Source organism: Haliotis rubra, unplaced genomic scaffold (assembly GCF_003918875.1).
Source record: "Haliotis rubra isolate DU_JTF1 unplaced genomic scaffold, ASM391887v1 Scf1338, whole genome shotgun sequence".
NCBI lineage: Eukaryota > Metazoa > Mollusca > Gastropoda > Lepetellida > Haliotidae > Haliotis > Haliotis rubra.
The window spans coordinates 58,974-72,705 of record NW_025765268.1 but is presented as its reverse complement, the minus strand read 5'-3'; positions in this window follow the sequence as shown (position 1 = coordinate 72,705).

Here is a 13,732-nt window from a genome sequence, read left to right as displayed (position 1 = left end):
CTCAATGAAACACTGATCATAATCAAAACATCAGACCAACTCTGTGATTTGTTTGCAGAATTTCTTTCCTAAGATTCAAAAAGTTGTTTAACAAACTATCATTAAATTTTTGACACAGTTCACTATTTTTTTACGAGGGAGGAGTGCAGGGAAAGGGACAGCCAGGTGTTAGAGAAGCACGTGCACAAGTGCCGACAAAGTTATTGATTCATTAACCTGTGCTGTGCCGTCCCCATCCTTTCTCGAACACCCGGCTGTCCCTTTCTCTGCACTCCTCTCTCGTAACAAATAGTGAACAGTGTCAATATTTTAATGATAGTTTGTTAAACAACTTTTTTATTTTTAGGACATAAATTCTGCAAAAACCTCACAGAGTTGGTCTGACGTTTTGATTATGATGAGTGTTTCATTGAGTTTTTTATGTTTATTAGTTTTCGAGTTAGATTGCAATTCATCGGTCCGCTTTTGAGCCAAACGGACTATAGATGGCTCGCGTCTAGCATGCCTTACAGAGTTGCGTCCCTTAGCTGCAAACAGCCCGTCCCGACGTCTCCGTCATCTAATACACAGTACCCTGAACCGCATTTTTTCCCTTGACATAACAAGTCCCAAATCTCACTGTTTTTTGTTGTTGTTGTTGTTGTTGTTGTTGTTGTAGTTGACTTAAGAAAAATATATATATTCAGAGAATAAGCGTTGGTAATAGTCTAGTCTTCCGACATGCCGGGTGGAAGGGGGGGGACACAGGGAGTTCATTTTGTGAGCACTATCTATCCGCGAGAGAATGTATATATTACAATATTGAAAACATTAATTCCCGATTGACTACTAAGAACCTTCGCTGAAGAATTGGGAGCGCTAGTAAATCACCTAGCTGTAACAGACCGGTGGTCAAGTTTTCAAAAACGCTGCCAGAATGTTCCTTCACCCATCCGTTAGTCTTCACGACTGAGCCTACAAAGCTTTCAGAAATTTCTTTACTGAGTTTGGTTAATGAACGCTGGTCTAGAAGCATCCAGATTAATCTTGACTCCCAGTGTGAACATAGTAACGAGCACTACTACCCCTTTCTCAATCTTAACTACAGATTACGTCTGCAGTGACCTACACTGCCATATAGATCGAAATGCAATAGAAAACAGACATGTACATGTACATTGGCAGATCCAGAGGGAGGTCAGGGGGTTCGACCCCCCTTTTTAAATATGACTTCAGACCACATTGAAGAGCTTTTCCGTTGGCGGAGCCAATGGTGGGTTCATGGTCTCTGAACACACACACACACACACACACACACACACACACACACACACACACACACACACACACACACACACACACACACACACACACACACACACACACACACACCACACACACCACACCACACACACCTTCAAAATTCCTGGATCCGCTCATGAGGTCGTTGTAATGTAAAGTCGTCAAGTTTATTTAAGTAGTGAACGTTGCATCACGTGTCTGTTTAAACAAAAGGATATTTGATTGTTCAGGGTAACATTTGTAAATGTATTAATTTTCCTTTTGTATTGTTCTTGTTTCCATAATCAGGTGTTTGTCGTGTCACAATTTAAAAACTCCACAGTTACCATTTTATTTATTTATGTAGTAACGCCTGTATATTTTCGAATCCACTAAAGACATGGGGTTGGATAAATATCATTTAGATTATTGTTTTCTGTAGACTTACCATGGAGAGAAAGTGTCATCTGAGAATATCCTCGGGTTTAGTGGTGAAGTTCACTTTGGAGATTGATAGAGTGGTCTCCCTTTGGGTACCCACAGCTTTTTATCAACCCACGACATGGGGAAAGGCGAGACACACTGTGATGGAGTGTCATCAAGAAAAAGGAGTCACAATAGGAAGGAACCAGATCAGCCCACGAAACCAGACCAAGCTTGAGTAATCTCATGTAGTCTCAAATAACAGGTCGATTTTGCGAGAAAACAAGCAATACAAGGTCACATTTAAAAAGAGAAATAGTAGAGAAACGGATATATATTGATTCATGTACATTATTGTACACGAGCAAACAATACACATATATTTACAATAGTAAACATATAGGATACATGGGATATTTTAATGTAATAATATAATTCTTATACAGATCAATTATTATAAATATGGATACACATTCATTTGTATACGTATCTCATAAGCACTTATATCATGGTTTCAACATCAAGTTTCATTCAATATGAGGACATGGGAAGCTTTATCCACATATTTAAAGAACCAATAAACTTTGTTTTTTTGTTACTCTTTTAACCGTTACATATGAAAGATTGGTGGTTAGTCTTAAACGGAACACCAAATTTATTCTTTAAAAACTTGTGGTTAATTAATACCAAGCGATTAAAAGTGGCCAAAAAGCCGCCTGCTTCCCTCTCGCCCGCCAACGAAACCACAGACAGGTTACGTAACTCTGTCGCCAGAGCACTGCAGTGACGTCATATGAGGAACGATTTTCAGAGAGTTGTATAGAAAGTGTGTAGCACGCTCATCATTTTGATGATTTCTCGACATCAACGACGACATGCCGAATCGTTGCTTTGTCGTCAATTGCTCCTAGGGGTCGGGCGATGGTGTCACCATGCACAGATTTCCACAGGACCCCGCAGTTCGTGCTAAATGGGTTATGTTTGTGAGTGCGAAGCGAGCGTTGTGGAAGCCTGAAACGATATCTTACTTGTGTTCAGATCGCTTCACGGAAGTTAAAGAATCACAACTACTTACTAGTTGTAGTAAAATATGTATATGATTGATGACCATAAAGATTTTCCATGACACAACTTGTAACATAACGATTTCTTCCTCGGAAGTGAGGTTGTGGTCGAAGTAACAATAATATTGTAAGTAGTATTATATTGACACCCACCTCGCTGCCAGGAGAGAAATTGTTATGTTATACGCTATGTCATGCAAAAACCTATTGGCCATCAATAAAATACATATTGTACTACCAGTAGAAAGTAGTTTTGATTTTGTAACTCGGTGAAAACAAACCTAAATAGCATTTATCCTCAGACTGGCGGATGTTCCCGATAGGGCGCCGCCATTTTTGAAAATCGTAAACTCTGTTAGAATTAATGAGATTATAGTTTGTTTTCATCAAGTTAGAAAATCAAAACTACTTTCTACTCGTAGTTAAATATGTATTGGAATCATAACCAAACGGATTTTGCATGACACAACTTATAACATAACGATTTCTTCCACGGAAGCGAGGTGGGGGGTCGAAGTCACAATACTGCGCGATAAATTTCTTGCTACATTCACATGGTTAATGTCCACTCACCAGTATGTAGATACTAGTCAATTAGACTAAGGCTTAGTCTCTGAATATATATAATTGTGATAGTAACAAACTAGCCCATTTATATTGAAAAGGAGCCCTAGGGAGACCAGAGATTCAGAACCTGAACCTGAGGAAATCTAGACTTGCTTTATTTAGGGCTTTAGCACTGCAGAGAGGGCTTGGCAGTAGGGAAAATAATGTGGTTCAGGGACTGTGAGACAGACTACTAGTCAATGTGCGTCTTTATATTTGGTCTTATAATCCTAATTAGTTTATTATCATACTTGTATGCATTTTGAAACGAAATAAAAAGCAGACGATCTGCTGATACTTATAGTGAATTTATAACAGAACTGTAACATCTAGACATTTTATAGTTTGCCAATGTGAATCATAATTCGCACACACACCCTAGTGTATGTTGTCTGTCTCATTACACTTCACGGCGAAAACAACGATTCTGTTGAATGCTACGACAAATGAATAAAAAACAAAATGCAAATATTAAAATTAAAACAGATTAAAGTTACAGGAACAATATCAGGCCATTACCTTGTTCGAGGAATGTATCCATCAATATCCACAAAACTGTTCCAAATGATGTGTCTTTTAACAGTTTAATATACGAAAAAGTGATAAATCTTTTCAGGTATTGGTGTATAGTCTCATTGGTCACCCAAGATAGCACACCTGGCAACTAATTGCATAATGTCCGCCTTTCTTTAAAAACAGCAATTTAGTTAGCCAATAATGGGCAATCAATCAATGTATTGCCGGTTAATCCTTTGAAAGAAGGACGTTGTTTCTTCGCAGACACAGACACGACAGAGTGTATTCAGTATAGATTAGTAAATCTACATACATAAACACTACCTTTGACAATTCCGCTGTGTAAGATAAAAGTAATTAATCAATCAGCGTGTTATCGGTTAATCCTTTGATCGATGTTTATAATGTTGAATATTTACTCCAGACACAAGAAATGCCAAATGGGAACCTTTGTCGGGTAATCTAAGTGTGTTACCACTAATTATACCTGTTATAAATTCATTAACTGACCATCAAGTGAATGATGACAAATCACATGTGTAGGTTTATACCACCTAACACGGGTTACAACAAGTGAGTATTAATTGCTGTATTGCATGTGAAAACTTATGGGCCGACACTGTTTTGAGAATACAAACAGATTTTTACATGACATGATTAAATATCGAGGTAAAAAAACACAGAAATGGGATCAATTTGGACCAGTCATTATACAAATAAGGCCTGACGACACCAAGCGATTTTGACAGAATCGTCTATGAAAACAAGTTGTAACTCGGAAACTAGGCAAAGCAGGAGACAAAATTAAATGACAGTAGATTGTGAGAACATATAGCTTTCATTTGCCACAACGGTTGTCATGATTTCAGGTTTATACAAACCTGTAAACAAGATTATTTACCCCCTGAAATGTAGATGAATTCTGCATCGGCCCTCATAGCTATTCCTCATATGACGTCACAGAGACACCCCGCTCTGATTGGTTGAAATTTCGTTCGCGGGTGAGAATTGTGCACTGTTGTGAAAAAGGTCGATTTAAGTCAATTAAAGGTCGAAATGAGTAGTTTTAATGACGGCGTTTCATTTATAACGATGCCAGTTAGTGATTTATGTATTTTTACCCCCTAGGGTTTATGTGACCTTTAAAGACGATTTTCCTCGACAGCCTTTCTTCGTATCTGGCAAGTCTTTGTTGGAGATCTTGATACGTATTCATCTGTTGAGGAAGTTTTCCACGTATTACCTCTATGCATGTAACCTTCTGCACATATATATCTACAACCACGGGATGAAGGAATGAACTTGAGGTCTAGCTGTGCATTCGCTACTTTGAATGGGCGATACTTTACTTCACGATGCCTTCAGTTTATATACATTTCTTATAAATGAATTAAATGATTATCATGAATGAAGTTATTCAAAGACTTCGCATAAAAGTTTACATTTTCTGACCAACCAGGGTTCTAATCCTTGAACCAACCCTTCTATGAAAACACACCAAGGAGATACCCCCAGATCGACATTTGAGTTATTTTGCTCAATTTAGTCCCTCCGAGTAGGCCGACATCGCAACACACTTTGCTTCTATCGATCAATGAAAGAAAACTATCTCATGGTCATCTCAGAAACATACGTTAAAGACCGATATGCTACAGCTAGCGTATATTTCTAGTACAATGTGCATTTAATGTATCCTAAAGTATTATGGTTAGATCCGGGTTAGAATCGGTCTTCAGTAGTGAGTGAGTGAGTTGGGGTTTTACGCCGCTTTTAGCAATAATCCAGCAATATCAAGGCGGGGCAACACCAGAAATGGGCTTCACACATTATACCCATGTGGGGAATCGGACCCGGGTCTTCAGCGTGACGAGCGAACGCTTTAACCAATAGGCTACCCCACCGCCCCCGGTCTTCAGTAACCCATGCTTATCGTAAAGGCGACTAACGGGATCGGGTGATCGGGCTTGCTGAGTTGGTTGACACATGTCATCGTATCCCAATTGTGTAGATCGATGCTCATGCTGTTAATCACTGGGTTGTCTGGTCCAGACTCGATTATTTACAGACCGCCGCCATATAGCTGGCATATTGCCGAGTGTTTTATAGCTTGTCCACATTTATAGGTCTACCGCCCCTGTACATACACATTGATGGGTCGTGTTTTATATAATTTGTACCGGTGAATATTTCCGTCCAGAACATTTGTATCTCGAAGCGAGATATTTGTTGTGGGGACAAACAAGTCACCTGTACGTGTGTATGCCCTGGTCTACAACTACAGGTGATTCTGTAAGTGGTTAAAGCGTTGGCTCGTCACGCCGAAGACCCGGGTTCGATTCCCCACATGGGCACAATGTGTTAAGCCCATTTCTGGTGTCCCCGCCGTGATATTGCTGGAATATTGCTAAAAGCGGCGTAAAACTAAATTCAGTCAGTCATGGTCTACAACTACAGGTAATTCTGTAACATTATGGATACAAACCAAAACATTGTTTAAGCTGGAGAAAACACTCGAATATGTTCGTTTCGGATGTGGAAGCTGCTCGCCAAATTCTTTTTCCATTAGGTAGTCGTTGTTAAAAAGAGCAATCCCACTCGGCCTATTGTCTAGATTGATGATCGTCTAGAAAGATCAGAAGATAATACGCTTCTATGAATAATAAGAACTGGTTTGTACACATGGGATCCATAACAATACGTGGATCAATTGCCTGTTTCAATGGACTTGATTGTCGCTTTACTGACATTGAGAAGAAATGAGCATAACAATTTGAAAACAATATTTGCGATCAGAGATGTGCTGAAGGAATAGGGCGTGAATTGTTTATCGATAGTATTACATTAACAATTCCAGGATATGATTCAGTTCTTGAAATGTAATGCAAAACTGATTTCGCATTGTTATTTGTTCACACTACACTGAAGTCGCAATACTGATCCTGCCGGAATACTCTTTATACAATCAACGCCGTATCAATTAATAAGGTTTTAGTTAGCCGGCTGTTTCTGTGCGTCAGAAGCCATTGTCCACGTGAAAAGTCCCGGGCTGTCCATTGTTCTACTTTTTGTACAACTGATATCTATCCTAGATATCGTTTTTCAGAAATATATCGATTTTTCACCTCGAATCGCTTTTGAATGGAATACTTGTATGTACATGTATTTCCCGATACTGTCGATAATGTGTACATTTAACATCCATATTACATCAATGCGGTTCAAGTTTACTTTGGGCTGACGTCATCCATCTATATTTGATGTTCTGATGGCCCCACAGCTATGTATACCGTTACCAGTCATGCCTTTGTTCATGCTTCGGGGATTGGCAGGAGTGTGAGACTGACTGACTGAGTATGGTTTTACGCCGCTTTTAGCAATATTCCAGCAACATCACGGCGGGGGACACCAGAAATGGCCTTAAAACATTGTGCCCATGTGGGGATTCGAACCCGGGTCTTCGGCGTGACGAGCCAACGCTTTAACCATTAGGCTACCCCACCGCCCCGTAGGAGTGTGAGAATGATGAAAAAACCATGTGTATACATTTACATAAAATTCAGTCACTTCAGGCTGATTTAAACTGCTTTGAATAATCTGAAACAAAAGTTGTCTATTTCTAAGCTGTGATGACTGGGTTGCATATGATCTCAGTCCAACGGGGTAGCATAGCATAGCTGTAAATACGTGAATCTATTTAAACATCGTAATCTCCGTACACCTAGTGTGTGTTTGGTTGCTGTAATAGTAAAACCTTGAGCCCAAACCGTATATTCTTACATTCCAGCAGCCGTGCTGTCGCTAACAATCTAACAAAATCTATGGTCATCTGACGTTCAATGGCAATCTCAGGCAGATATATCCCAGTTACATTGATAAAATATGATCAATCTGTTATCGTCTAATTAAAAAAACTCGGAGCCGTTTTGGTGCCTCGTTATCCGCCTAACAAAGGATAAATCAACTGATATAAACTGCAGGAGGTCGATAACTACCAAAACCATGTAAGAGAAGCCAGTCAATTTCTTGAACATCACGATGTACATAATTGCTGTGCATGCAATAATGATACCATAAACAATACTCTGAACTGTGAAATCAAGCATAATGAACGTATAGATGCTATTGACAATCTAATGGGCGGTAAAGCTCCTGGTCCTGATGCAGTAACTCCAGAAATGACAAAATGATGTCAACATTACTATGAAATCAAAATTTTACATCAAAATCAGCATTTTTATCAAAGTGAATATTTTTTTTATAAGAAACCAAATTATTCATCACAGTCTACATAATTTTACAACAACATCAAGATTATCGAGTAAAAAAGATTTCATCTTTGTTGATCAGTCTATACGTTTTCTATCAATTGCGCATGGTGGTGGCGCAGCAGAGGTAACGAACCAGTCATGAATTCTGGGATATCATCCGGGTACTCACGGGAGAAAAACAATAACAAAAGCAACGACCAGTCCACGGAAATTGCTCTGCATCAGCGTTAGAAATCAACAACAATACGTGACCTTAAACAAAGAAGCCAGAGCAGACATTCAGTGGTGGGCGGACTTCTGTAGTAGTTTTAATGGTACTACCTTTGCAGTTAGGGGTGAGCCGGTATCTTGATGAATTTACCACTGATGCGTGCGAAGTAGGCGGCGGCGGCGGCGTTTATCAGGGCGACTGGTTCTATACTGCGTGGAGTGCGGATATGAGCTAAGTTAGCGAAGCACACATAAATGTAAAAGAACTAGCGGCAGTGGGCGGAGCGGTGGGCATCTGCATGAAGTGGTCGGCACATAGTCGTCTACAGGGACAATACTACCATTATGTTTAGTATCAACAAGCAGGACTCCAGATAATGTTTCAACATCAGGAGTACGTACTCCTTATATTTCCAACAGAGGAGTACTGGAAAACCTCAAGAGTACATTTAGAGTACTAGTTTGAATTACAGGAGTATCAGTAATCTTGTGCTTCGTTTCATATATGTACCACAACATTGCTACTCTTATGTAAACAGGTCAATAAACAATAAAACAATACTTTTAAAAACAAAAAAACAATATCACCAATATCCCCCGCAATGGCTAAATACTCTTCAAGAATACGTCTACGAGTTATGATTATGTCAAATGTTTTGGCGTGTATATAGCTGCGTGGAAGGAGAGTTCTGAAAGGTTTCAATGTTCTGCTCCAGAAAGGAGCACTACCACCAAATTCAATTGAAGCCAACATTGTTGCCATGGAAACGCAAACAAATATTTTATTCAGAAATCCAAAACTACCAAAAGGCACCAGTAGACCACCAGATCTATCTATGTGCCAAGTTTAGTGAAGACATATTGAACGGTTTTAGAGTTATGCTCCAGAAAGGACAAATGTGCACGGACGGACGGACGGACCATTTTAATACCCCCCGCAAAACGGGGGATAAAAATACGTCTGTAAATAATTCTAAGACCGTACACCATTGCTGTAGTGCGTATCTGCTACGTTTTCTAAATTATTTCCTACCGTATCGTGCATATTTTATATCCGTACATACGCCGATACGGCCCTTATCTGGAGCCCTGAACAAGGGTACATCCCCAAACGTAGTGATCATGCGTATTCTCCGCAAACTGTTCTGGTTGTCTGCGTCGTATGGGTTCTATCTGACGGCTAGACATATTCCCGGAGTACAAAATGTTACAAGTGACAAAATCTCTCGATTACATATGCTTGAAAATAAACAGTGGTTGAACAAACGAGGAATTAACATATTCTGTGATCACATGTCCAAAAATCCATGCTGTTTCTACAGGACCAGTGGGCGCAGAGCTAGTACGACTAGACAACGAAGTGACTCTCTACAAGCAATCTGCGTATGCCAACTCTCCTAAGAAAACATATACGTCTATGGCCAAGACCTACTTCCGCTTCTGTCTGTACTTCGCCCTAATTCCGGTGCCAGCGAGCGGAACTACACTCCTACGGTACCGTGCCTTCTTGGCGCGGTCACTCAGCCCCAGCAGTATCCCGGGATATCTTAACATGGTGAGACTGCTTCACCTGGAGGCGGGACTCGACGACCCACTCACGGACTGGACACTCGGACTAGTTCGGAAGGGTATCCTCAGGCTGAAAAGAAAACCACCAGTCCACAAAACTACCGATAACACCAGAGATGTTAGGACAAATATATCAAAAACTTGATATGAGTGGCCACTTCAACATTGCTTTCTGGGCAGCTTGTCTCACCGCCTTCTTCACTTTCTTTAGGAAATCAACATTGCTACCTGGAAAGCCAGATTATACGAATAATGTTAAGCAGCTATGTATAAGTGATGTTGTATGGTACGACAACTATGTGGAGCTGATTGTCAGACACACTAGGGCGATACAGTTCGGCCAGAGGGTCCTGAGGGTGCCGTTATCTGCGTTACCGGGGTCTCCACTCTTGTATGGTACGACAACTATGTGGAGCTGATTGTCAGACACACTAAGACCATACAGTTCGGCCAGAGGGTCCTGAGGGTGCCGTTAGCTGCGTTACCGGGTCTCCACTCTGCCCTGTGTCAGCCCTGACACGCCTGGGTCAGCCCCAACAGGGATTATCACGTGACTATCATCTGTTTGCATTCTGTGAGGCGGACAAAGTCAACTGTCGCACTTACTCAACCTTTGTAAAAGCTCTAAAAAGTGTCTTGTGCACGTGTGGATACCGAGCAGCAGACTACAGTGGACACTCTTTCAGGCGAGGGGGGTGTTCTTTTGCCTTCAGTCTAGGGGTTTCGCACTTGATAATGAAACTTCACGGTAATTGGAAATCAAATGCATTTGAGAGATGTGTAACTATCAAAAGCGAGGTGCATCATAATTTCGCAAAAGCCATGATGGTTGTAGCGGCGGCACAAAGTGTTTGAGTGAAAAAGTGTTGGGGGATTTGGAGGAATTTTAATGTGTACTTTTATGTTGTCAGAAATAAACTGACCTTTCCCCCAACACTTTGTTATTGACATGCATGGCCTCAAGAGTTAAAAGTTGTGATTAAGTGATATCCTAATTAACTTAGCAAAATTTGTAAAAGAAGCTCTTCTGTCTTGACGTTGTGACGTGTGGACGTCTGCAAGTAAGCGATCTTCATTATGGGTCTGATAACGTGTCAAAACTGTTTGGTGTGTGGATCATAAAGCGCAACCACCTCGTTCCCCATAGCCTCCCAAGAGCCTCATGATGCTATTCGTTGGTTTCACACTACTTTCAACTCGCTGTGCGCATGCGCAGAGCGTGCGAAAAATATCCACTTGCATGTTTCCGGTTTGGTCGTATGTTTATCGATAGTGTAAACACTCCAAAGAAAACAAAAATCAAAACAAATATATAGTTTTATGTCGAATATAACTGATCCCAGTTGATTTATGAAACAGAGGCCTGGCTCTTAAATAAATAGCTTAAGTTATGTTAACAAGCTCTTGTATAAAGACATCTCACCACCACTGTCCTTCCCGCACATCCCCTACTCACAACTAAACAAACACATCTCTGATGGAATTGCAACCAAAATTGGACATCAATTATTGAAAAGCAGAGGCAAGTGGAAGTATGTAACTCAGCTATGAACAGTTGTCACAACGTAAATCATTTTCATAACAGCTTTTATTTAGAGTGCATTTACACTATCGATAAGCATACGACCAAACCGGAAACATGCAGTGGATATTTTTCACACGCTCTGCGCATGCGCACAGCGAGTTGAAAAATAATGTGAAACCAACGAATTGTGACAGGTCTTGAATCGTGGCATGACGTGCTATTTATTTATCGTTTAATTTTGAGATCGATGAAAGTCTAACAATTACGTTTCCTAAAACAACAGAAGTTTTGGAAATCCATGTGGCTCCACATGCAGATGCACATGGATAAACGTGTTGCACATGCCCCACATGCAGATGCACATGCATAAACGTGTTACACGTGTCCCACATGCAGATGCACATGCATAAACGTGTTACACGTGCCCCACATGCAGATGCACATGCATAAACGTGTTACACGTGCCCCACATGCAGATGCACATGCATAAACGTGTTACACGTGCCCCACATGCAGATGCACATGCATAAACGTGTTACACGTGCCCATGGTGAAACCACTGACGTCAAGAAACGTAGCACATACGACGTGTTTAATTGAATTGACTGATTGCTGTGTTTACTTTTGTATTTACGTACACGAGTAGTTTCAATGTATATTTCCATTCCCTTTGTGTCTCTTTTTGTGGCTAGTATATAATAGAATCTAGATTTGACCGCTGGCCCCATAATGGCACCAGAGGGCGATTGACAAGGATGAGATAAAACCTAAGTGGAAAGTCTATTTGTGTCAACAAAGGAGATCACAACTTATCGACCATTGTCATCTGTTTAGACACAACAATTGCCCTACCTTTTAATAACATCTCACTCATTAGCATTTTAATCTCAAGAACTATACTCTCCCAAAAAAGAAATGCATCATGAAAATGGCAATTTCATGTAGCAATAAATTAAAACGTGATTCATTTTACAAAAGGTTTTGCTCTGTTTATGAGTCCTATGGTGTTTATGTTTTGAAACATCACAACAAAACGCACCATCCGTAAAATACCCGTATTGAACAGCATGATTTTCAATTTCGGCGTGTAGTGTCACAGAATACACAATTCACATGCAATGCACGTGAAAGTTGGGGATCAGATAGTCTCAATGATGGGTAAAAAGGTTGATCGCTGTCTGTCGATTATTCACTATATTTGGAATATTGTTGACGAACGCAAAAAGCCACGTCTAAGTGAAGCCAACCGTCATATCGCCATTGGTTTGCTTGAAGTTGGCCAGTCTCAACGTGCAGTTGCCCGACGCATGAATGTTCACCAAAGCACCATTTCACGGCTCTGGGAGAGATATCGCCGGCAGAATGCGGTAGCAGATGCCCCTCGTAGTGGGCGACCTCGAGTGACCACTGCGGCGCAGGATCGCTACATCCGGGTACATCACCTGCGTCATCGAACAGCTACGGCGACCTGTACCGCTCGACAAATACCCGGATTGAGGAGGCTTTCTGCACAGACCGTCAGGAACAGGTTGAGAGAGGCTGGTTTACGTGCCAGAAGACCTTATATTGGTCCTGTGCTTCGACAACAACATCGTCGACATCGAGTTCAATGGTGCACCAACGTTCAGGCCTGGAACCTACCGAATTGGCGTAGAATCTGGTTCAGTGATGAAAGTGATGGAAGAATGCGGGTGTACAGACGTCGACGTGAACGTTTTGCCGACGCTTGCGTTCCCCAGGTGGACAGATTCGGCCGGGAAAGTGTTATGATGTTGGGAGCGATCACCTGCCATAGGAGAAGTGATTTGGTGATGATCCAGGGCAACCTGACAGCTCAACGGTACTGTGACGAAATCCTACGCCCACACCTCCTTCCAATCATTGATCGCCAGAGGGAGTTGTTTCAACAGGACAATGCCAGGCCCTACAGCACGTCACACTAGAGACTTCCTCCAGAACCACAACATCAATGTGCTCCCCTGGCCCTCAAGATCACCGGACTTAAACCCGATCAAACATCTGTGGGATGCCCTGGACAGACGGGTGCGACGCCGTAACCCTCAGCCCCAGACACTTCAGCAACTCGCACAGTCACTACAGGCAGAGTAGGCTGCGATTAGGCAACACGAGATTCTGAGACTTATTCGTTCGATGCCGAGGCGATGCCGTGTAGTTCTGGATGCCCTCGGTGGTCACACGCGGTATTGACTTCAGCGCCACCACACAACACTCAAACTGACTTTCCTCGAGTTGGTGCCAAAGACGGATAAGTCTGCATTCCCAGTGTGCAA